The sequence below is a fragment of the Lipophrys pholis genome, assembly GCF_963383615.2.
Source record: "Lipophrys pholis genome assembly, chromosome: 18".
NCBI classification, from domain to species: domain Eukaryota; kingdom Metazoa; phylum Chordata; class Actinopteri; order Blenniiformes; family Blenniidae; genus Lipophrys; species Lipophrys pholis.
The window spans coordinates 16,460,129-16,487,635 of record NC_137646.1 but is presented as its reverse complement, the minus strand read 5'-3'; the positions used below and the strand labels follow the sequence as shown (position 1 = coordinate 16,487,635).

Genomic DNA, 27,507 nt, shown 5'->3' with positions numbered 1-27,507 from the left:
CTTTTCATATTGCTTTCAGGAGGACTGAGCCTCTTCGGGATGAATGATTTACAACCCTAAAAATGAGTTTGGTGAAATAGTGACGCTCTTCAATAACGATTACCGCTTTGATCATGCGAAGGCGAAAGCAAATTGTAATAGTGATACATTTTTAGTAGTAATGCACTACTGACGAAGGAACTGGAACCACGGTGGCACAATGCGTCAGTCATGAAAGCTCGGTCAGGAAGTTGATGTTAAATCGACCAATCAGAGATCTCGATTGAATTTCTAAACCTGGTGGGTTTACACTTACAGAAATGCTTATTGTTCTGCTTCGGAAACACACATAGGATTGACTGAGCTTGAGGGTAAAACATATACAAACAGTATTCCTGCTGTTTTTGTGGGGACAACATTGACAGCAACTATGTCACTATGAATCATATGAAACCAAGAAAACATAAACTGTAAATAATAATAATAATGATAAAAAAAAAGGGTACAATACATGTTTTCTTTTTGCTCATCTTGCCGAACCTCATGAGTCGCCGACCTTTCTCGACTTGATCTATAAGTTATGGCTGGTATCGTACCTCCCTCTCATTTCTCCTAAAGCTATAGAAGAACAGCATCGGTGAAGCCTTTGTGCAGGCAGAGCCAACAATCAATCCTCCGGAGCGCCACATCAACACAACCCACTCACTCCACACACACTGTGGGCACCCTGTGGATGTGTCCCGCATACAGATGCTGCTCAAGTTTTGGCACGGGCTTCGTGTGAAGCCAGAGGGTAAAGGTCACCAGAGGAGAGAAGGAAAAAAAAAAAAAACCCACAACAGACTCTTAGCCAATAAATCGAAGCGTTTATGCTGAATGAACGCGTGTGTCTCAGAGTGAAAAGGAGAAAAATGGTTTTGCTTAGTTTGTGTTAGTAGTGAAAGGGATTGATTCATTAGTAAAACCGGACAGTGTGTCGCTCATTGCAGCGAGGAAGGCCAACAAAACGTAGACAGAATAGCAAAAAAACAAAACATGGGTAAATATGAATTTTACTGATTGTGATCCAAAAATAGCACGAATAGACCTCAGATATGTAACAGCGAACGCCTTCTGGTAAACAGGATATTTAAAAAGAGCTTCTTTAATTCAAAACAAACAACATGACCTGGAACTAATTTTTTAAGGAAGTTATCCAGCAGTCAAAGTGTGGATGACCTCTGAGCAATTCACAAGAGATCGAACATGTATCATCTAAATGTCTTGATTTCAAAGAAATAACAAATAAATTAGGGTTTTATTGTTATTTTAATGCAAAATTAACACGGGAGAGATCTGAGAGATGCAACAGTTAATATAATACCGTCTGTTGCTCAGATGCAAAGCAAGATATTTGAATGGAGCTGCAGCCTTGCGTGTAGAGGAGACCTGGCTGCGACTGACCAGCCGAGGCTTTACTTCCTGCAGTCGCCATGGACACACTTCCTGCTCCTGGCTTTAGGGCAGCGGAAAAAACAGCAGCCGCCAAGAGAAAGCGAGAGAGAGAGAGAAAGAAGAGAGAGAGATAGAAGAGAGGGAAGGGATGTATGGAGGAGAAAAAAAAAAAAAAAAAACAGCAGCTGGACTCGCCATCGGAATTAAAAGTGGAGCTAATCCTTCTGCTTTGTTCGACGCTGCTCCGCTCGTCCTCCTCTGTCTCCCTGTCTCCCCTCAGGGCTCGGCTGTGTGTGCGGGGACATTTCGAAGACAGCGGATCTCATTTGTCTAAAACGTGGCCACACATGAAAGTGAGAACGGATGAGCAGTTACAGACACAAATCTGCTGGAAATGGAACCAAAAATGTCAATGTTCAGATTGCAGTGATCGGTTGGACGGTGTTTGTTGAGAAAATAAACCAACCAGGATATATATTTATGAATATATAATGTAATATGACTATAATGACTATGACAGGACACGTGAGAGAAACAGATGATATAAAGTTATTCAAATTAGTTTGGTGATAAATAAAAAATAAATAAAATAAACATAAATAGATAAATAAAGATGTAGCTATACATAAATGGCATGCGCTTGCAGTGCAGAGCCTTTGCGGTCTGATCCACATGACTGTACACACTTGATAATGTGTGCATTAATGGGAACAGCTGCGGGTTCCACATGTTTGCGCTCCAACGGGAGCGAGAGATGCAGAAAGAAAGAGACGGGCCGATCTACCAGATCTGCTGTCAGGCGGTGCTGACTTCTCCTTAATCTAAATTCTAATGGCAAACACTTCACTGTGGCTACGGGAAAAGAACAGATGGCCCTGACTAAATCCAGAGACAGCGAGAGAGAGAGAGACAGCGAGAGAGAGAGAGAGAGAGAGAGAGAGAGAGACAGCGAGAGAGAGAGAGAGAGAGAGAGGAGGAGAGAGAGAGAGAGAGAGAGAGAGAGAGAGAGAGAGAGAGAGAGAGAGTAGAGAGAGAGATGAGAGAGAGAGAGAGAGAGAGAGAGAGAGAGAGAGAGAGAGAGAGGAGAGAGAGAGAGAGAGAGAGAGAGAGAGAGAGAGAGAGAGAGAGAGAGAGAGAGAGAGAGAGAGAGAGAGAGACAATCCAGATGTGCAGGAATGCAGGAAGCGATAGTTTCTGCCGCAAAACAGGAGGGAACATGCACAGGGATGAGAGTAAATCGTTTACAGCGTTGGCGGAAATACCGGGAGTGACTTCTTCTGCCTCACCATGTCTGAACGCGCTGACACACATACGCAGGTAAACACGGTGCCTCTAATGAAAAGTAAGCCTGTTTGATCAGGGTGACCGGTGACCCCACGGCAGCAGTGGACAGAGGAAACAAGGCGACAACAGCGCTCTGTCACGCAAACACACCGCCACAATACCGAACCGCCGCCAGGTCTAATTCTTTAATCCATTGAAATCCCACTTCCCTGCAGCTAAGCGACCATAAGCAAGTCAGTAACCTCCTGTACCTGATAAGTCGACACAGTCAACAGTCATACAAGGCTGTTTTGCCTGATTCATAAGCTGCGCTGATTTCATTACTAAAGTCTTTTGCCTGTCGGTTTTGACGAAGTCAGACTTGCAGCTTGTTTTCATGGGCTGTTTACCCAGCAGAGACGCCATTGACTTAAATTCCAATTAGATCTGCGTGTAAAGTGTTGAGAAGCATGACACTGCAGATGCATAAAATGTGACTTTCACTTGCGTCAATCAGCAATACAGCCACACATCCTCCAACAAGAAGTCTGCACTCTGAACCATAGAAATATGGCTGTAGTATTAAGTGGTACTGGTAGGGCATATACACTCAGGGGAAATGAATCAATGATGAATGTGATGAAATGTAGCCCTTTAATAAGAATTTAGCCCTATGGCAGACATTACTGTACCGAGCTGCCAGCACCTCCTCATTTCATTCATACTGAAAAGGTCAAAATGAACCCTGATGAGGACTCTTTGGGCTGTTTGCACCACTCATTGAACACCACCTGGAACTGGTATGCATGATTTCATCATTTCCATACAGATGATCTCTGTGATGGGGCACATACTCCCACCAATGTTGCTTTGCCCTATGACACCTCAGTTACCATCAGTCTTGGACACCTGCAGTCACTATGACAACATGCATCTAATTAGTGCATTAAAATGTAGTTTTATGATGATGGGACTATTCATTAGATGATTTTACCACTGCTGTGATTAACTAGGCACCGATTCTCAGAAGTTTCTGAAAGGACTTTGGGTGTAGGGCAGAGCCATGGTGGCAGCGAGTCTAGTGACTGGCCTGAGCGAACATGGCCTCACAGTAGTATTTAGGCAAGTCAGCCATTGGACAGGAGCTTTTATTGGTGGCAACGGTCAAGCGCTTCAATCATGGTCATATTTACTAGTGTTAAAGTTGAACTGCTTTTTATTTTCTGTACCAAGATCAGCAGAAAAGACTCCATTCAAGATAAGACTGGACAAGAGGAAGCCATCACAGGACTAAAACTCTTCCACCGACAACTCATTTAGAGACACAACTTAAAACAAAGCGCATCTTTTTTAATTGTGGGTGGAAGCTGAAGAAAGCCACACAGAACGACTTCTCCACAAAAACAAAAGGCCTCAATGGACAACAGGTTTGTGCAGCAAGCTTCACCCATCCATTACAGATTCAGCAGCCCAGAGAGAAATATGTGTAGAAATAAATAAGACAAGAGAATGGTAGACAATCTTCATCTATGGGACACTAAAATACATTTTATATGACTCAACCAGTTGATTATTAACATTTATTCTCTACTGTGGAGCATTTGTCTATTTTGCTTAGACTCCTGCATTCTGTGATTATTAATAAAATCCTCATGTGTTTAGCTGTGATGTGAATACATGTGACTCAGAATTAAATTTTGCAAGCACAGTTAATCACTGCTGCTTAAGTGCAACGCTTGAGTAAATTACAACCCACCTCCTTTAAAACAAGGCTTGAATTTGCACAGTGATGGAGGCTCAGCACAGACGCACAGAAAATCCATCCATGGAGTACTTTTTCTTTTATTTGCAGAGGATTAACCGACACAAATCCTCATGGCAGATAATCAGAAACCCCCCCCCCAAAAAACAGGTGCATTCTATTGTCCGCGCATGAATTTGACAACGCGGCGGATGAATGATTGGACGTGCGTGCAGCATGTGGTCCGGCCACAACTGCCTCCAAACGTCAAGGCTTGATGACAGTCTGTTGCATCATGCCGGGCTGATAGCACATCCCTCGACAGCAATAACACGATACAATCATCTTTATGTCTGCACATGTCGAGTGACAGATTAAAACAGTAATTTCAGGTCTTATGGTGAAGCAAATAGATAAACTGCATCTCGAGCTTTTGTGTAAACCTTCATTTCTGCAAATTTTGTTTTATCAAGAAGAAATTGAAGCTGAAAGATACTGAAGTCCTGCTTGTGTGGGAAGCGCGAATGGCAAAGTCTAAGTGTTTCTTGTCGCTCCAAAATTACAGCTGGGGATAACAAGAAAAACAGAAATCAACATCTTTGAAGGTTCACATAAAACAAGGCCACTTTCTTAGCATTAGCATAAGTTAGCAGCAGATGTTGCAGGGGATTCAGTTGGTGGTATGATTATGCCTGCCATGCATTGGGGATTGGCTTTTGTCTCCCCTGAAGCAGTATTTCTATCTTTATAAATATCACATTAACAAACAAACAGAAATCTGACAAGAAGCATTGACATTGAAATACACTGTAATTCTCTATACGTATATAGCTTGCAATTGTCCTACCTGTTACACTTTTGCAACAGTTAATTTGAGTTTTTCTTATTTTCAATATATGTTTTAATAAAGTGTACCATAGTTTTATGATAATTTCTAATCAGATAAAAAAAATTCTTGAGAATATCGGAAACACTTAAATGTACGTGAAATAAGATGGGATTGAATGGCCGTTTGTAATGTCGTGCATATCGTGGAAATGCTTCAGACATGACTCCCAGTGATCTCGACTTTCATGCACCGTGACAGTTTCTGTTCACAGCAGCAGACGGAGATGCAGCGGCGTGTCACAGCAGCGGCGGTAGAAGCCAGATAGGAAAAATCATGGAAATGCGTTTGTGTTGTCGATGCTTCATTAGTGTTTGGGCTTTACAGAAGATAAAAATATCTCTGCGCCTCTGGGAGGAGCGAGAATGAGGTTGGGAGGGGTTGTGCATGTGTGTGTGTGTGTGTGTGTCTGTATGCAGGCAAAATGAGGGTGCAATATATCTACATTTTTTTGCATGCATCCCAGATATGTGTGTTTGTGTGCGAGCGCCACCGTCTTAGATGAAAGTTGCAGGCAAAACGTGACAAAAGGTGCAGAATGGCGAAGCTGACGTCAGCCTCTTCAGACATCCGACTGTGAAGTCAAGTCAAAAATATCTCTCAGCCTCATCTCCGCCTCTTCCTCCGGCTCCTTCATCCCAGCCACACTGGAGGTTTGTGTGAGTGTATGAGGGAAAATGCCCATTTTTGGCTGAGATACCTCAAAAGTAGTGATTAAAAGAAGAAATAATGAGGCAACTTGGGAAATGAAACACAGAAAGGAAACAATGCTGTCTTCAGAACATGTTACAATACATATATTTAAGATAGGGAGCTAAATTTGTAGAATTTTACCAAAGATAAGCAAGAAACTGCTGGAAGAAATATAGATTTTCCTGACCTATTCAGATAGCAAATAACTAAACTAAACTCTATTATCGTAAATTGATTTCAGACACTCATCAATTAATGGTCCACACTGAAAATTTTGGCTGCATTACAGCACATTTAACTAACAAAAAAGCATAAAGATGCGTAAAAAGACACAAATGACCTAGATATCACTGCCACTGAATTTTTTGAAAATGCCCCAAAATGTCATGTTATTCTTCAAAATCATTGGATTCAGCCTGATTATTACTGTTATTATTATTGATAACCTTAATTTCTACATATAACAATAACAATGAGAATACTACTAGTACTACTACTACTAATACTACTACTACTACTAATAATAATAATGCAGTCTCTATATTGGTTAACAACAGGAAGAACTGCATGTGCAGATGTTTCAGTCACGGCATTTAAAAGATGTCTGTCTCAGTATATAGATGACTTCAGATTGTACATTTGGTGAATCTCAAAGTGCTAAAAACTACAATATACAACAGTTAAAAGAGCATTACAACTCTTTTTACCATTCCAATTAACAGCCCACAACCAAAATGTGTGCATTTTAATGTTGCAGAAGACAGATAATATTCATATGAAAGCCAAAATGATAATGATATGGTATCCAAGTCAAATTCCTTAGTAGTAGTAGTAGTAGTAGAAGTAGAAGTAGTAGTAGTAGTAGAAGTAGTTTATTCGGTCCACCAAATGCATGATGCAACAAAAAAGAAAAGAAAAGGAAAACAAAACAAAACAAAACAAACAAAAAAACAAACAATTTCTGTCAACTTACTGTGTCAATGTGACAACATCCTTCTTTTAATTTTTGACCGAAGGGTTTAGGCTGAAGTGAAACTTATTTTCCCTGACCCCGTACATAATACAAGTAAAGCTTCTACAATTAAAGCAACAAAACTAATTGACTAATCTTAAAACTTCAGTGTGTAAAGTTGTTTTTGTGCATCGGGGGGCAGTGTTGAGCTCTCAGTGTTTTCGAAGTTAGTGTCTTCACTGATGAATTGTGTTTCAGTCATCATCGTATCTATTCTTCCATCGAACAGCATCAGCACATGCTGGACTACAGTGACATCCCTACACCACCTTGTGGCGAACAATGGTATTGCAACGATCTTTATGATAACATTCGTAAGTATCATGAAGAGGATGTTTAAACAAATGTTAAATCGTAGGTTTTTCTAAACTACACTTTCAAAGCATGAAAACAAATGTAATATTCGCAAATAGCGTGTGTTAATGTATTTCAGATGAAAAAAATTGAAATAAGTATATAGGGGAACTGCTGGGCATGTTGTCAAAACATTATGATAAACAGCTAATTGTCCTTATTGTGTGGTACACACCTGTTTGAACTGATAGCTGAAGCCAGGAGAAACACAAGCAGGAGGTTTTGGTGCTTTACATGTCGGGCCAAAACAATTCAAACATACATATCCAAAGAGAGAGCTAATAAACTCCCTCAAGTGTGGGATCAGTCATCAGCCTTCAACGGTGTTTTACAAGAGGAAGCAGGTGAACGTATTTTATCTGTGTGCAATTATTTTCCATTGGACTGTAAACACAACTTAAAAATAGCCCCCAAAATGTATATTTTGTTTCTGGAGACCTTCTCTCGCATGCTATTGATTAGTTTGTGCTGAATTTGTAGTTCAATATAACCAACGAATTGCGACTGTGAAAGAATTGCCGCAGTGCTTTTTTTCTTGAATTGATTCGAAGCACTATAACTCTCCCACAGAGTTACAATAAAAGGGGAGAAGTGACTGAATTTTCATCGAGCCCCTATTGTGATTCACATCCAATAACACACTGTGAACCTGTGTGTAACACAATAAAACCGGAAAACCTGCTATTTTTGTGGAAGTCAAACCCGGGCGGATCCTCTAAAATAGAATCCAATATTAAGTCTTGTTATGTCCATGTTTGTAGTAAAAGAAGTATTATCGAAGACACTGGTTCCCAGGCAAAAGGAAGACAAAAGAAACAGGTGGCCAGGTAATCAATCAATAAATATTATTAAGAGCCTAAAATGTTCAGACACAGTCACCCTGCGGGGAAACGCTGTCACACGTTTTGATTGGTTGTCCAATAATCAAGACAATCAGAAGGCACTGTTTTTTTTCATGATGTGTCTGTTGGTGTGTTTTATTATGTGTGTGTTTATGTGGGGGGACGAGCACTAAATTAACAAGACAAGTAGCGAACGGCCCGAGGGAGAGAAAGACGAGGAGGAGGAAGAGGAGGCTGAAGGAGGGATGAGACGAGGCCGAGGTGGTAAAGTCATGCGGCGTGCTGTGCGTTACGCTTCTCATTGATCTGTGACTCGTGTCCTGGATATGTTTTACAGCAGCGACGAGAAGATGAGAGCCAGATGGCGGAGCAGCTTCCTTAACGGTACCTCGTTTCCTCCCGGGGTCAAAGGTCACAGCATGGAGTCATCATTGGTAGAGGAAGTTAGGAAAACTACACCTTTGGACACCAAGCTTTACAAAAACACACACACAATGTTGTGAAGTCTAAATTTACAGCGTTTTAACATTTAAGCAATACCACTTCTGGCCACTGGATGACAGCAGCGAGTCCCTGTTCCTCCGACTTTCAGTAGTTTTTCATAATTCCTGTTTATTTTGGTGTCCGATTTTTTCCCCATTTGTTTTATTGAAGGGAATAGGTGAAGGAAATCGCATCAGTTTATCTTCCTGCAGCACAGTGTGGTATTGCAATACTTGCATTTGTTAGTTTATGAAAGCACTGACAAGTTTCCACATCTGGCTGTTGGAAATGGTCTCTAAGGATTGGACACCAGGGTGATGATGACATTCAGAAATCATCTTGTGGGATTATAAAAAGTCTAAACTTGTTCTGACATACATTTTCAATCATTTGTTGGGGCTCGTATTGTGTAGACCTCATTAAAACATGACTTCCGTTTCAATATCTCTTTACTGTTGGAAATTCCGTCTATATACATTTTCCAGGAGACAACCTGGTCTTATGTGACACTCAGAAAAAAAATAAACAGCAGCAATTTCCCAAATGTGTTCCTCAGGAAATGAGACGGGTGAAATGTGTTTTACTGCTGTGATATTGTTTCAACTTTCTACCTGCTGGATTTATTTGTATTGTGACATGAGCTCTGTCGAATGCTGCAGAACCCCCTCCCCCCTCAAAGAAATCACACCAACACATCTCTCATTTTCTCTCTTCACACTCTCGATGTCTCGGACACCTTTTCTTCACTTCACTTCCTCCCTCTCCAGCCTCCATTTACTCCCCCGATCATCTCGGGCGACTCACCCTTCGCTTTCATCCGCTCCTGCAGATTTCTCTCGTTGCACTGCTCACGTAATCTCACGCCTCCTGTTTTACCCTCTTGCAAGATCAAGGCCAGTGTGTTGAAGTGCACAAGTTACTGAGCAAACCATCACTACTATAAACTATACATTATTACCATTTCCCTAAACTCCTGTTTACTGCTGGAGGAGCTTCTACGTCATCACTAGTGAAAACGCATCGTTTGGTTAAATGACTAAAATAACTTTTTTACACTGAACGTAGCTTCTCGCTGTTTTGTTGTGGATGAAGCCTAAATATTTTTAGATTGAAATCTTTTTTAAATATGAAGTCGTTTTACACAAAAATAAGTGTGTCCATGATTTATTGCTTGGAGTGCAGTCAGTTGGTGGCCTCATAGTTGCATGATGCGGAATAAGTGAAAAACAAACTTCCGTAATAACAGATGTTGTACCATGCTTGTTCAATCTGTACAAAAACTAAGTCAGTTCTATATTAGGTAACGTCAGGACCAGGAAGTTTTCTTTGTGCATGTGATGAGATGTACAATGCAAAGCAGTGCTCTGTCTTTGTGAGTCCCCCTCCCTCTGATTTTGTTCACAACACATTTGCAAAAATAACTCCAAGGAAGAATTCACTTCCTGTTTGTCTACATCCTGATTCCCAAAACGGAGAAATGTAAATCTGCCGCTGGTACATTTGCATAAAGACAGACAGGAAGGAGAGAGAGAGAGAGTAACGTCCGGCTCACGTGTTTCCATAGAGAATCCCTGAGCTGCAGCGTCTCTGAAATAAGTTTTCTGATTAGGAAAACAAAAGTAAGAACAGGTTTTCTTTGGCTCGTCACACCGTGTAAATATTTTCAAGTTTGCATTTGACAGACCCACAACCTCACCTTCAACCAAGCCTAGATTTTCACATGTGAGGATGGGAATGAGGAAAAAACTCGACGGTAGGGACCCCCAGAACCTTAGTCATTCAAGTGGTACTTCAGCTTCCCCACAATGCAGCACCTTCCCTGATGGTTTTGATGATGTAAACCACGTTGTTTCATCATTGAGGCCGTGCAGCGGCCCGGACCAAACAGCTCTGAACAGGCCAAACCGCAGGATTTGGCAAACTTCATAAATGTAAGATTACTGCAGAAGATAATAAGTGATGTACACAGTCATATAATTCCTACCTCCGTTTGGTGTCTTTGTACATTTTCTGACCTGCTTGTGAGGTTTCAGGGGGTAAAAACATGCATTGTTCTGCAATTAGATCAGCATTCATGCAGTAAACTATGTGGAAAATTACACATCCCAACAGCTGCCCAACATGTGTTGTGGGTAAATACTTTGGTCTGATGTTAAAAATACCAGTGTAAGCGGAGAACCCACGTGTCTTTGTGTCATTTTTATCCAAATGTGGCAAAGATTATCGAAATACATCCCAAGCATGGACCAAAAAAAACAAAACTGGTTTTGAAGACCAAATAAGTTCTTGGTGCCTTCTAATGCAAACATGTTTTTAAAACTACAAAAAAAAGAAAAAGAAAACTCCATCTGGCTTTGATACCAGGTTTGTCCCAGTTAGCAGGAGGCTATCCGAGCTACCAAGAGGAGAGAAGCGGGGAACACCATGGACCAAATCATGAAGGCCAACAGAGAGTGACACACCTCCACACCAACTGGCAACTTAAGAGTCACCATTTAACATATAACACATGATTTTGGGTCAGATTGTGGGAGGGAGATGGAGGGCCTGCAGAATACACCCCATACACACAAGTGGAACATGCAAACTTGAACAGCATCAATAACATAAGCCAAATTATAGAGGGAGAGAGCTGACCTCTTTGCCCCCTAGTTTAAATTGTATCGCCATAAAACAACTTATACAGCAGTTTCTTATATCAAGACTGTGGGAAGGTGGATTTATTTATATTTGAGAATTGGTGAGAGGTCCTTTCCCTTGAGCACCAATGTCCACACAGTCATAAGGACACGCGGGCACGCGCGCGCGCACAATTACACAGCAGGCCTCAGTCCGGATGCCGGCATTCTCCACACTGATAATGGGGCTGTATCCTACTGTAATGCACAGTTGACTGAGGCTGGCTCGGCTCCAGATGGAGAGGCAGCGAGGAAAAGGAACAGGATGCCATAACCTCGCCTCACACACAGTGGACAAGAGCCACAGCTGCAGAAACACACACACATCATCGTGCTCACATCAGCCCACTTGAATGGCTGCACGTAGAGAAAAAAAGATGAACGCATCTCAGCTGTACATTCACATGAAGCACAGGAGCAGGAATGAGAACTCACCCTGGCCTCAGTGAAAACACAGTGAAACAAAAACAAGAAGAGGAAGAAGACAGAAACAGACTCCACTGAGTGTTGGCCGTAATCACGCCGCTTTGCCGTTGTTGGACGGGAACAGAACGTAAAGGAGGCGGAGGAGTTGGAAGCGGTGGAGAAGTAGGAGGGCGAGAAAATGCATTTTTGTTGTGTTTTCAATTTCAGTGCAAAATAAAAGGCAGAGGAGTCAAGACGTGTGAGAGAGTTTGTCTCAAGAGTAAGATTGTTGGTCTGTTCTGACATGTTTGGACATGAAAAACTGTCCTTTATTATGGATCCTGTGCAACTTGATTTCATTACAGTGAAGAAGAAGTACAAGTCCAGAAAATATAGTTTTAACAGGCAATTTCTTACTTGACATTGTAATGTTTAAATACTTCCATTAGCTATTTCCTGATGCAATATATGCTTTTTAAAGCAAGAAAAAATGTATTTAACTGCAACAGAGATGATTATAAACACTATAAAAAAAAATTTTTAAAGAAAATTTGAATACTTTTTTCACATGAGCTACAATAAGCCAGAAATAACTCAGAAGTTTTCAGTTTTTTTCCAGAGTCTTCTCTTAAACACACCTTGCAATCACTGGCAAGCACATCTGAGACTAATAGCAACTGTTAGGCTGATTTTCTGTCCGACTCCAAGTTGAAAGCCTGAAGCATAAAACATTATTATTATTCTGTCCTCTGTAAAATCCCTTTTATCGAACTGGATATGAGACTGCTGCACTGTCAACATGGCACCAGGCGTCTGAGTTCCAATATCTAATAACTACTATTGCGCTGAGACTTCAAAGTCTGAACCCTAAAAAGGAAAGAACAATACGGCTCTAAAATAAGATGATACTTCAGGGTGTCTCTGCAATAATCCTATGACTAAATAGTACATATAAGATGGTTTTTGTTTTTTTAACATTTATTGATTTGTTTCAAGCATTTAGTCTGTTTTTTATAATAATTTTAGAGAAATAGAAGAAAATTTGCGTTCAATATAACATTTAATTAATTAATGTTAGATATATTTACTTTCAAATTGCACAAACACATGTGCAGTCCAAGCATTCAGGACTGAACCTCTGACGCCCATCGATGGAAACCAGCTCCGTGAGCACACAATGCTAACAAGCGGCTCACATCTGACTCAAAAAATTGTTAACCCATTCAGATAAATATAATTATCAGATAAAAAGTCCATACAACATCATTTGGAAGTCATCAATAATCACCAAGTGAAGATATTTCATCTCACATGCTATTTCACTTATTTACTATTATCATGAAACTTTTCAATCATTCTGAGCTTCGCATGTAAAATGAACCATGCACGACTAATGTCACAGCTGTGATCAATCACGCCACCACCAGCTGCCACGAGATGTTTTAATTGAGTAATCTAGAGCGACGCGTGATTGTGAATCGTCAGTCGGTGGGTGGGGAACACATCTAACTCCTGATTCTTAATCCACAATACCTGCCATTGAAAACATGAGAGCCGCTGCTGCTGCTCCGAATCTCTGACAGAAGAGGGAGGAAGGAAATGAACGGGAAAGAAAAGGGGGGAAGAGGAGGTGAAAGAAAGGAGAGGATGGATGAGGGAAAGATGGAGGGGGGGAGGGGGGGGGGGTCTGAGTCATCGTCAGTTACAACCATCATGTGAGCCGAAGGGGGTGAAAGAATGGCACACATACGAACACACACACACACACACACACACACACAAACGTGTCCTCATGCCGTCTGACGACACTGCAGTGACTTGCATTCATTTTTTTGTGCACTTATTCTCCTGTTCACCCTAAAAAAAACATGTCTTTCAATAAAAAATTTAGCAACTTATTTCAACGTGAAAACAGAGTTAGTTCCCCACAATGGAAAAAAAATAAATCTCCCCTGACCCTCGGATGTCGCCTGCTACTGCTCCCTTAACCATGGTCTGGCCTTAAAACATAGTTTCATCTGAAAATGAACCGATTTTTATGAACTGGGACCTTGACTTCCAATTGTGGTCCCCACCAATGTAGAAAAACCAAAAACACACCCATTCACATGCGAACACACAGTTCAATTTTCGTCACTCCAGGGTGATATTACATTGAATGAAAATGATTTTTCTAATGAAGACTTGTTTTTCGTGCCCACGAGGAAAACGTCCCCCCATATTGTAAGTGTGTAAACAGATTTAGGCTGTCTCACACACACACACACACACACACACACACACACACACACACACACACACACACACACACACACACACACACACACACACACACACACACACACACACACACACACACACACACACACACACACACACACACACACACACACACACACACACACACACACACACACACACACACACACACACACACACACACACACACACACACACACACACAGCCAACGACACAGGAGAGGCAATCTTTAATGGCAGCCTCTCCCCTTCTCTTTCACTAACGGGGACATGGAGTCAAATGGTCGGTGGCTGTGGGGACTGGCCCTCTATATTGGAGCCACTGACCCCTCTCACACACACATGAATGGGCTGGAGTCCCTGAGCAGTCCATTAGAGATTAAACAAGTTGCTCAGCCTACATTTCAGACTCCAGGCGTGACTCAGAATTTCTGAATTGTCTGCCTGCTGCTTCCTCCCCTGTCTCCCCCTTCTCTCTCTCTCTCTCTCTCTCTCTCCCCCATCCACATTTATTACTCTCTCTGTCTCTCTTCCCATCGCTCAGACCTCTCTATTGTTCCATTAGGGGATTAAGCACACCGGTACCGGCGAGGAAATGAAACTCAGTCCATCACCCTGCACTGGGACTGAGGCATCTAACCAGCATGCACTACCTGCCAGGCTCAAGCAACGGCTCGATTATGGATTTCTATAATAACACAGCACCAGATGAATTCTCCGTGAGACTCTGTGTGTAGTCCACCATGTTATTAAAGTAATAGCTTACGGTTAAATGAGCGTTCCCGCTGAAGAAAGGATATGATGACGTTAAAGACCGAGTTGCAAAGGAAGAGCTGCCCTTTGCAGCATCGAACTCGACAATGACTCGGATCACTCAACTCATTCGGTTCTTTGGATCATTAAATAAAGACATTCATGACAATCACTGCAACTCGAGCATGACCGACAAACAATAGAATGAAAAATAATTAGGGTGGAAATGCTTGTTTTTCAGTTCATGTATCCACAATTACAGTAAGTAACAACCTTATTGCTGCTTTTTCACCGTGTCATTACACCAACACATGCTAACTGAGATAAGTAGTAGTAGTAATTGTAGTATAATGAAACACCGGTAATTAGTTCCCTGGTTACCCGATCGCCTTAGCAACCAGTAAAGCCCCCGGCTTTGTCTTCTTGCGGTGATTATCGGCATTGGTGAAGTGTAACTTTGATCACTTTCATCCACATGATCTCTAATCAATTACTGCTTATGTAACGCCGCCATTAAAGATCCAATCGCTCTGTTACACGTCGTTGTTGTCCTCCTGATGTGGGGACCGAACGCTGTGTGAGGTCCTCAAAGAAGACAGCAGGGATATTTATCGTTTGCCTCTCATTTTCTCATTCTTCCAGTGCTTTTGGTTCACATTGATCCAGCAATGTTCTGTCTGTGCATCACTCTCAGTTAATGCAGAGAGAGAGAGAGAGAGAGAGAGAGAGAGAGAGAGAGAGAGATTGTTTTGATAATCAAGAGCACATAAAATGTGAGTCAAGCACTGAGCTGCATGTTGGAGGGCAGCCGTGAGGTCGCTAAACAATAAACTAATAATGCTCATGTTGATGTTTGTGCCATTTCCGTTTGACAACAGTTCTTTTTTTATTTATTTATTATAGTAGCAGGTAAAGTATACATCAGATCACCACAGGCAGAACAATATGTCACTAATACCGAAGGAACATTGACTTTCTGCTCAGTAGGCCTTCAACATGAGGTCCTTGGCCACCAGAGCCAACGACTGACAAAAAAACCAAAAAAAACAACAACCCCTTTAAGGATGTTGTTACTAGCTATACATAAGTGAGTAAACTCTGTCCTCATAAAGCAAATGTGTTTCACAAATTGCAAAACACTGAATTGAATGTGAGGCGTGCAACTCCGGCTCTGACTGGTCGACACGCCACAGAATGTGAACGTATGCTGAAGAATTGCGCCGCTAACCTGGAAGAATAAAGGAATGGCATGTTGCATGTTTTGCTTCATCCAATGAAATAAAAACATTTTAGGCCATATAGAGATGACCTCTGACCCTGGCCATGCCTGTTATACACTGCAAAGAAGACCTGGGAAAACGACCATCGGTTTCATTTAGAAGTCTCCCACTTTTATAAATTCCTGACATCAAGTGTGTCCATTAATTTTGGGCTCATTGTGATGTCAGATCGGAGACGGCCGTTTCTGTTAACAGGGTCTCTGAGAGGAAGGTTTGGCATTGGCCGTTGCTTTACAGTGGATAATCATAGACATACTAATACAGTGTTCATGCTGAAAGAACATCGACTTCTAGTTCCGCCGTTCCTAATAGTGCTAAACAGAAAGTTCATTATGACTATGGGTCATCGTACCAATAAAAGTACTGAACATTTTCTCCTAACATGGCAACAGACAAACGCAGCTTATAAATTAGGAAGCGTTGGCTCACAGTGCATGCAGGTCCTAATCCTGATTTCAGGTTGTGAGCATTTATCCTACAGCAAACCAGAGAACTCAAGCTGAATAAACATTTACCTGGAGATATGGGAGACAAAGGCTTTTCACCCGGTGAGGTATGCAATCTTTATGTGAGGCTGCACATGTAATGGAGAGTAAAATGCCCAGAGATCGAATAGTCGTCAACATGAATCCTTTTGAAAGTACTGACGGAGGAACCCTTTCTGTCTTCATGTAAAGCAGTTTCCAAATAATGAATAATCATTCCAGAAAATGTCATATAAGCCATCAAAAGAAGAAGAAGAAAAAAAAAAGATGTTCCTGGATAAATTGTACAGAAAAGAAAAAAAAAAGAAAATCTAAACTAATCTGGGTCCAGACTGAACTAAATAACAAGCAAGGGCAGATGTGGCTTGTGGGCTGCTCGTTGCCCACCTCGCTTCGCCAAAAAACTCTGAAAAGGTATTACATAAAAGCTTGAGCTTGGGTCTTTGTGTAACGGTCCAATGCATTAGTGCAGGCTAAGATACCTCGAGCACTAGGTGGGTACACAGGTCCCCAGAGGGTTACATAAACAACACACACCGAACAAGTTTGACGCCTGCATCGCATTTTATCATGTTTAAGTGCAGAGAGGCTAAAGTGTGTGCGTGTGTGTGCGCCCGCGTGTGTGTTCGTGTTTGTGTGTACTTTGAATTTTTCATAGTCGTGGCAAAGAGGTTAACCTGATTCCCGAGGCTTTGTCAAACACACAAAGAGCACAACAATAGGCGCACGCAATATCCGAACACGCACAAACAACGGACCTCACTCCTAAAGAGGAATTTGATACAGAAGAATTAATTAGAAAAGCTTTTGTTTGGAAATGATCTTTGGTACGAGTTGATAAAGGCGTGCCATTCGTTCCTGTTCATGTCCAGCTGAATCACCTCAGCAGCACAAAGCATCTCATCACTGTAACACACCGGTGTGTGTGTTCTCCATGGTACACACACACACACACACACACACACACAGAGATGGAAAGAAAAATGCAAAACACACCCGAGCACCCTTCTGACACGTCCTGCTATTTTCTGCACGCCACCAAAAGCGAACTCCTCCACTGTCAAAGTATAGCCTGGAAAGTTCGCCGCTCTCACAGATACAAATTTCTGTACCGATGTAATTTGCTTTTTAGAAATGAACCTCCAGTTTGTGATTTTGTGGTACTTTCGCTAAAATACAAGGTTACAAAATAAAAGTTTCAGGTGAAAACGCATCGTTTTTCCAAGTTTCACGTGAAGATAAATACATTTTCATGTAGAGCCACTAGTAGGTGCTGTTGTTTGTTTTTGTAATGAAACCACACACACACATGCTTGCAGAGAACAACACACGTACATTCATATGGTTGACAAAGTTGGATTGTTATTACGGGTGATTCTAAACTATAAAACTACAGTCCCAGGAGAATGTGTACTGAGAGTCATGACACTCTGGAGGCTGCCATTGTTGTGATTGTCGTAGCAGCATTTCAGAAAGGTTTCATTTTCCCCTGTTTCCACAGAACGTTGGAGTGTTTTCAAAAGCAACTTAGATTTAATGTCAATGGAAAATAACGTCTGACCGAAAGATATCACCAATCTAAAATCTAAAGTGATCCTGGATTGTGCAAGTGTGTAAACACCCGAGTGCGTTACAGCCTGTAATGGATGAAAACACCAGGCGAAATGTATTCGCGGAAGAGCCACTTACAGTACATTGAGTCGTATGATGCGTTCTACGAAACTCCCAACTTTGAGGACAACAGTGAGATGGCACTCTGACATCCAGCAGGTCATATTCAGTTCCCAGCCTGCTCTTTTCTCTGTCGTTTTTTTTCTATATTGAGAGGAGGTCATTATATAAAAGGAATAATGTAATACACGCGGAAGTCTTGTATCATTTGCTTTTCTCATTCTTGTATTTTCTACGCAGAAAATAGTTTTCATTTATACACACATACTGGGTAAATGTATAAACTGTACTTTTTTGTTTTTTTAATGGACACATTAGTGTAGTCACATGTGCAGTTCTGTGGCCAATTTTACTGGAGTCGTAACTTTGGTGCGGTGGTGAAAAAAAAAAACACCTGCATCATTGAGTCTTGTGGCTTTTGGCAAAATTATACCCGCGCTCCCTGGCTGATAGTTTAGCCACATTTCTGTTGTCATATTGTGGATTATTGAGACCCAATGTGAAGATGTGAGGGCTATAAAAGCAAATTACCTGCCCCTTTAGGATGGAGTCAACACTTTCAGGTGACCTGTGACTGGATGTTTTGACACATGTACACACACACAAACACACAAAATACACTGCAGGGCTGTACCCACTTCCCCTCCCATTTCAATCGAATCAAGTTTCATCAAATCCAATCAGGCCCACTGAGGCATCGCATTCGCAGAGTAGATTATGCAGACGAATGAAGAGGGAATGTTCTAAATCAAATGTGCGTGTGGGCGTACATGTACGACCGAGAGAAGGAGCGCGTTGGTGTTTATCTACGTGCCCACGTGTTTGCGCACGTGTGCGCGTCTGTCAATCTGCACTGTTGCCGTTTGTGCCGCTTTGCCCGTCTGTGCAGGCTTAAGTGTGCTCCCTGTGTGTGCGCAGCGTTTCATCCATTATCCTGACCACTGTGAAACACTGCCAGTGAGACAGATTGGACTCATGAAACATTCCCACAACTGTGTGTTAATGCAGGCAACACCCCTCTCCTAGATTCCCCCCGTCCATCCACAAAATCAACACAACCGCTAGAGTTGATCAACATTAGTGAGGTGAAACCACGACCGCGGCTGCTCCACCCCAAAGAGAGGGAAATGTGGGCGCTCTGCAGCATGCTGCATTTGCAGAGACGCGATCCAAACACAGAGGAAGTGTAAATGATGCAGATGAAATTAGTCAAAAGTGGCAGCGAGCATTCAAAAAGTAGCTCCTCGCCGGGTGTAGGCGTCACTTGTAGCACAGCAACCAAACGACCACGCAACCAAGCAGTTGCTGGAGGGATTAAATCTGATTTTTTTCTTTTTTTTTTGGTGTGGCCTTTGATGGATAAAGCTTAACCTCTGCAGTACAGGGGAATTTGAAATAAATCACAGTACATGGTTCACATGTACAGAATACGCATTGCATCAAGGTAAAAACATCCGTCTTTTGGGTGGAAGCACGAGACATTTTCCCTGCATCCAAGTAACCCATTCCATGAGATTCAATGCTATTTTCCTAGGTGAACATCAACACAGTAGTCTGCCAACTCCATTAACCTGCAAATGAATCAGTGCATATTCATACACTGCAGGCAAGTGGGTGGATTTGGAAAGCTAAACCCTCCCAACAGGATCATGTGTAATGCAGCTACGATATAAGACACCTGGGGAAAGGAGAATGAAAGCAGTGATGTAACCGGAAAATTCCCCTTCAAGGCATCACCTGCGAGCTCGGGAGCAGAGTGCTGACGGTAACACAATAACAACACAATATCCTGTGTTTGCTTCGGACATTTTTAAAGTCAGTGGGGGAGGACTGCTTCTACACACACCTACTCGGTCCTGCTGGCATGATGGCTCGCTGCAAACCCACATACCGAGACAGAAACACAAGACTCCCCACAAATGTCCATTTCATGTAGTTATCATTCATGTTTCGGGTTTTTACAGTCCTTGCATGTGGTTTTCCTTCTTCACTACCATTACTCCTGATTGTTTTTAATATCTGAAACTATGACAAACATTTTAAATTTGGAAAAACATGCCACAGATTTCTGCTTCTGACCGGAAACATTGAGATACACAGTAGAGATGCAGCAGGAGAGAACGTCACCATCATGGTTGATGGTATTAGGTTGTGGCGAAGTGCTTATAGCCTCACAGCAAAAGCAAAACAGGGGTTGATTCTGGGTCGGGTCCTTTTCCTGTGTCTGTTGTGTCCATGTTAACCTAACACCTGGTGAAATGGGACATGAATGAGTGGACATTGTCTCTATCCGGAAAACTATTACAGTGAACATCAGCAGCGCTAATTTATTTAACATATATTGTGATGTTTGTTTGACAAAACTGTTTAATAAAGTGTTCTTTCTGTTGATATTATAGTATCTGCAAGGACAGCATGGTGAAGTACTACACACTAGGTTTGGCCTGGAGTTTGCATGTTCCACCTCTGCTGGTTTTCTCTAGCGACTCCGACTTCCTGCCACAATCTGAAAACACCCGTGTCAAGTTATTCTTACATCCAGTAGCCATTTTGTAAAAAACAAAGATGTGAAATCTCAAGGGCCTTTGCTTTCAGTAAACAGTTTAGTGATTTTAAATCATTCGGATACAGCTGAGCCGAGACGTCAGTCGCACGGAGCAGAAGTGGATGTTCGCCAGCAGCGACAGTGGCAAACGGAAACGCGTGAGGGATGACTCAGAAAATAATGGCAGTGATTCAGCTGAAGTTCAGCTGGGGGGGGCTTCGGCTGGTGGCTTAAATCACTGGTGTTCAGGCGTAGGCCTTTTTTTTTTTTTTTAAATCCAGCAACTGTCAAAATAAAACCAACTCACATGGAAGAATGAGTCAATTAAACATTAAATATTTATATAGCAAACATTTGTTGAGAGCAGGAGCTTGACAGTAGCTGGCTCTTACTTGATTAATCAATTAGGTGACTGGAAAACACTTATATATTTTTTTAAGCTTCCTTGGTTTTAAAACATGAATATTTTCTTTTGCCTGAAACTAGAACATGTGTACATATTTGGTTAGTTTAGGAAACAGTGGTCAACATTTCAAACCAGACAACTGAAAATAAACAACAAACCAAAAACTGTCGTCACATTCACCAGAGATTTGCAGCTAAATGAGTCAGACTTCTTTTGGAAAGCTCCTTTCATGCAAGTTAGTACAAAATGCTTCACGTATGATTGACAAGAACAAATGACGATTAGTAAATTGCAAAACCAAGGCCACAATGAAAAAGACTATTATATGATTGTGAAAAAAAAAGGGATCAAAAATCCCTTTAAAAACAGGATTGGACACCAAAGGTCAATTAATAACAACTAGTGAGGTAAAGTAAAACTGACCGACTGAATTTAAAACACAATCGAACATGAGACGACATATAATATTAAGAATTTAAAAAAATCTAATAACTTTTGAATAAAATGTGATATATGACTAAAGTTATGCATAGGACAAGACAATGTACAGTTCAGAAAAAAAATGAATTTGAGGTTGATTTTAAAGGCGCAGTCTATACAACTAATGTAATGCCACCAGTGTCCATTGGGTGTCAGTAGTGAGCCAGCTCTCAGAGTCCTCGCTCCTTATAAGCCATCTTCTTATCTACGTTACCATCCGCAGCGTTACAACTGCTTCTTTCTCACTTTATCTTTAAAACAACTGAACGAGTGTTTTGTCACATTTTAGGTCTTTTCTTTATGTTTAGAGCAAAACATCATTACATATTAGGATTCTTGTTTTTTTATGTGATTGTTTTGTTGTTCCAGCATTTTTAGCTGCTTTATGATTTGCAAGGATAATCTTCCAACGTTTTGCATTTCTCCCAAGACCCTGGTTGGACATTTTGGAACTTTTAGCGGAGTTGTTCCTGGTAATCCGAGGGGTTACTGTGAAAACGGACGAACAGAGAGTCAGGAACTGCATCAGTGGTGGAAGATTGTTTCATAGGGTTTTGATTCCCGCCGTGAGTTCCTGTGCAGTTTGGTTTGGAGTTGCAGGGACTGTGCTGAAAACTTCGCCCAGCCACCGTATGGGCCGCATGTGTTGTTTGTTTACGGGAGACGTTTTCCTGCGGAGTTTCAAAGTGGCATCCGCTCCAGCAGTTTAATGTGTAAATGGATACCTCGAACACAAGCGGAGAAAAGTGGGCGAGCGAGCAGCGCGGTGATGCAGCGCGGTGATGTAGCGCGGCGTAATGACACCGGCCCTCTGTAACTCATCGCATCCTGGGAGCCTCGAGTACACATGGTGGGAAAGAAACAAACAACAACTAATGCCCTGCACGGGGGTGGAGGTGGGGGTGGGGGGGGTGGGGGTAGTAGACATGGGAAACAAAGGGCAGTGACAGTGAAAAATCATCTCCCAGTGTGCACCGTCCCAGGGTCCACCGCCACGGGACGCCACCCTTTCACAGCTCATCAATCCTGCTTTGCTGTTTTTCAAGCCATCCGAGTCCAAACTTTGGGACCACACGTGTTTGTATTGGTTTTCTGACTGATCGCAATTACCCACTGAGCTGTTCCGACGTGCACTGCTGCCAGGTTGGACTGATACGGAGGTTTGGTGAGCACTCTCAAGTGAGGCTGCCGAGGCTCAGGTGGGTTTCACTGGGAATCTTATAGACTAAAAACACCTCTATTCAACCCTAAATCCAAAAGAAAATCTTGGAATTCAGAGAATGGATTACAACAACACCACCACCGAGCAGAAGGCCCCTTTGTTTGATTTTGATACGGATGTACGGATGTTTTTCTATGTGGTGCTGGAGGACGTTCTGAGATTTGTCAGTAAAAAACTGGTCGTTGGTCTAAAAAATACAGTATCTTCGCACGAGTTTCTTATCAAATGAAACCAAAAGCGAGCTGAGAGGAAACAGATCAGATGTTAGCGAATCCAGTTCTGTCGAAGCAAAAGCTTTGATTCCTCTTTCCCTGCGGTAGCAGAAGAAACCACACTCATCTCCAGAAGAGCGATGAGTCTCTGCCTGTGGTGAAGCAAAAACATTTCCGTGCACATCAAAGCAAACTTTTTTACCAGTTATGACCAAAACGGTAGTTTCCTATGGCAGCGCGAACTGCCAGTTTGCGTGAGAACGGAGATTCACACAGAAAAATATAGAATAAATGGATTATAAAATAAAAGTGATGCCTTGTTTTGTCGAGGGTTAAAAAAAAGTTTACGGTTGTTCCACTTTCACACTGATCTTCCCGAAAACTGTGTTTGACTCAGCGCCTGCAAACAGTCAACCACAAACATTCCCCTGGCGGCGGCAGAGAGACAACCGACACCACCAACACACGCACGCACGCACGCACGCACACACGCACACACGCACACACACACACACACACACACACACAGAGGAAGTGAACCTGCGAGAGGAAGCATATTTCTGCTGCGCTGCCTCCTTTTTTTTTTTCCCCTGTTGAAAGAGACAGATCGATATTTATCACAGTGGAGAAGCGGCCGGCACCCAAAAAGCTGAGTCAAGGCCCACACGAACAAGTTTTACCCTTGTAACGCTTGTAATGAGCCAAGATTGTCCAACTACCCTTAAAAACTGCCCTCAGACAGCTCACGTTTCAGAAAAAACAACGTCCTCATGAAAAAAAGAAAAAAAAAGCAACCAGACAAAAGCATGCCGACGATTCAAAACATGGGAATGTTTTACAGCCTGTGCATGCTGGTCAGGGACAGTATGACAGGAATTCAGCCGCACAGGAAGTGGACTGACAGCTGTCAGTGTGTACAAGTGTTACACAGAGCATTTTGCACTTGTAACGTGGAGTGTTTGTGTGTCACACAGCGTCCGGGTGGATAAAGGATGATTAATCTCATGACACACAAACTGTTTTAAAATCAGAGCTTAGCAATGCAAAACAAATTGTGGCGGCTATTATGTGGTACTTTTTTGTTTTTTTTTAGCATATCACATCAATTTTAACTCGCATGACACAAGTCACTCTGAAAGATGTGGATGTGTCGTGCTGCAGTGGCAAAACACAACGGGTTTTGTGACACAGTATGAGGGATGGAGAAAGAATAAATACGCGCACAAATCAGAAACTGTCAAAAAATATAAACATATAGAAGGCTAAAGAGCTGGGACACAGAAATTATTGTTTTTTTCTGGTCGTATAAATGTAAATCAGATCTTATGACCAATATAATCAACAAAACTGACATATTTTAAGGTTTCACATGCATCCTCTTGACAAAGTTACTGAACCCATCTGAGCTTGCCCAACAATAGAATTCCACTTTAACTCACATGATAATAAATCACTAAAACAACGGGCCTGATGCTGAAATAACATATTCAATCTTAATAAGTTTTGATTTTACAAGCATGACAGTCTTAACTTTGTTGTCCGCAGGTGAAAAAAAACAAACTGGACTGCCTTGGACAAAATGTACTTCATGTTAAAGACACACAAGAAAGAGATATTAAGTGAGGAAGAGGCTTGTCAGTGACCTGGAGTCCTCCCAGCACACTAACATAAATACACACATACATGCAGTGTTTGCTGTCCAGACATATCCATTCATAGAATGACCCACCCCTTCCCCATCCGTAACCCCCCCCCACACACACACACACACACACAGGGGTGGTGGTGGGGGGGGGTCACCAGTGGTTGGCCACAGCCTCTTTTTGTCTTACATTTTCAAACCTGGATAACAATTCCAGCTTAAACCCATAAATATCAGCTCAAAAGAAGACCCCCAGGGCTTTTATTATATAATTTAAAAAATTAAAAATAAATACTGAGGTTCAGCAGGAGAACATATACAGTATTAATATCACTAAAGTCTGGGTACTGTGGGGACATTGGCCAAGGATGTAATGAAAAGGACATTGGATACATGAGTGCCCACAGCCACACTAAGCCCAATCCAATTAGTTTAATCAATGGTGTGTTAAATGCCCTCTCGAGAATGGGAAATTCACCAATTTGGCACTTAATAGTCAAGTTCATGAATGAGTTGTGTCAAGCAAGCACACCAGTGCACATTTCAAATGTTATCCAGACACACATAACATATATTCATTAGGGAATGGATTACAATTCAACGCTTCTGACCTACTTTAATCATTTTTATGCAGAAAAAAAAAAAAAAAGTGGCCCAAACCTGAATTTTAGTGAAGGATGAGGAATTATATAATCACACAAGACACGGGCGGCCTATTTTCTAAGTAGTTCCCAGGCTGCTCAATTGGGCTGATGTGCCAAAAAGCAAACCGGAAAACTAAATTTTCCAGGCAGGCTGTGAAGTAGACTCTCACAGTTACTATGTAACGGAGGAGAGAAGAGGTCCAGATCCATGAATGGGAGAGGCGCACTGACTCCCAGCGCGTGAATTAAGTACACTGGGAGAGAGGATTTGAGATTTTAACGTTTTTTTTTTTTTTAAAAGCGGTTTGCATGAGTGGAAACGTGGGAAAACACACACACACACACACACACACACACACACACACACACACACACACACACACACACACACACACACACACTCACACACTCACACACACGCACACAAAAAAGATGTACTCACCCCGGCCGCTGCGAAATGAGTCAGCTACAGACAGAGAGAGATGCGGGAGTCTGCGGGGAGATAATGTTCCTCCGAAATCTCACAGAAAAAATAAAATACAGCAGCTCTGTGGGGATGACAAGCCGAGAGGAGACCGGGCAGACACGAGTGCAAGAAGGGGGAGGGAAAAAAGAGAGAGAGAGAGAGAGAGAAAAAAGTCCACCCCCTCGGTTTGGGCTGGTTTCGGTTCACTTTGGCGGATGCGGGGATGAAGGGGAGTCTGTTTTTTACGAGCGTGGGAAGGCGTCCGTGAAGGAGACACGGGCTGGGGGAGCTGTCAGGATGGAGAGACTGAAATAAGACGGGTTCAGGGTGGTCGTGACTCCTCTGATCGTCCGTCCACTGTGCGCTCTGCTGCTCTATAACCGGCTGCTGAAGCGTGGAAACGCCTTCTCTCTCTCTCTCTCTCTCTCTCTCTCTCTCTCTCTCTCTCTCTCTCTCTCTCTCTCTCTCTCTCTCTCTCTCTCTCTCTCGGTCACGGTTAAGCACGCTGTCTGAGTCGTCCAAAGATCGTCTATTCAGAACAGTGTGCATCTCTCCTCATTACAAGAGCACCTACATCAAATTATACTTAGTTTGAGACCTGAAATAATGATAAAATTAATAGTAAATAAAATTTGTTTTTTCAATAATTTTCCCAAATCCAGTTGTTTGCTGCATATTTCACGCAAGTGCAAATACAAAAGTTGCAACACAAACACAAAATACACAACATGAGTGCATAAAATAAATACAAAAGCCATTTAAAGGACCAAAACTATTTAACTATTATTATGAGAGTGTAACACCTGGACTCATAGTAAAGGGAGTCTCACAGAACTGACTGACTACATGTATTAACCTTAGCTGTCTACATGACTTAACATTTCTTTGGATGTCGCAGATTTTGTCAAACTAGAATATTGTTTTCAGCATGCACTGCACCCTAGACAGGAGCACGAAACATTAACATAACAATCTGCACTTTCTACTCCAACATTCTTTGGCCCTTGGTTCTTGTCTTGGAAATCTACTGCCCTGCATGTTTTTACATTTTTCTTTGCTCAATCTAAATTAATGAGCTGTCATCAGACATTTTCAAAGCTCTATAAAGGTATGTTGAAGGAGTAAACTCTCTAATACACATAAAAGCAAGACGATGACTATACCATACTTGACACACTTCTCTATGAAGGACTTTTGACCTCTCCAGGGTGTATCCTGCCCTCGACCATAGTGCCCTGCAACCCTGCAGGGGACGAAGTGGTTTAGAGGATGGATGGAAGGATTGACTTGGAGAACAAACATGTATTAAGACAGTCGGAGAGAAAAAGAAGGGGGAAACATACAAACTGCAGATTAAAGATGCAGTACTGTGTAATATTTAAGTCATACCATTCTTGTGTGCTAGGTGGCAGTAGTGAGTCAACGTGTTTCTGTGAGAGTCCTGGCTGTTTGCGTTAGGTGTAATCTCTAAGTTCAGTTTCCATGCGAACAACACATCGTATCAATTTTTTTTGTTGTGCTGTTGGCAGATTTAAATAAAAAACATTATATTGTACCTTTATAAAATAGACTTACATGTTTATTCCATAGCTGTCAGAAAGGTTTTACCATTCATTTAAAAGAAAAAAACAAAAACTTTTAATGGTTTTCAGCTAAAGGAACAGAGTGAGAG

General features: G+C 41.9%; 1 protein-coding gene across 2 annotated transcripts in view; it reads right to left on the bottom strand.

Annotated features, from left to right (window-relative positions):
* pea15 (proliferation and apoptosis adaptor protein 15) overlaps positions 1–26,319 on the bottom strand; it is a 44,767-nt gene extending 18,448 nt beyond the window's left edge. The window contains exon 1 of one of the 2 annotated variants that reach the window (XM_080486505.1): positions 25,812–26,319. The gene's annotated coding sequence lies outside the window, so the exon portion shown is untranslated. The remainder of the gene's footprint in view (positions 1–25,811) is intronic. The other variant, XM_080486506.1, reaches the window with a different exon arrangement.
* Between the last annotated feature and the right edge of the window lie 1,188 nt (positions 26,320–27,507).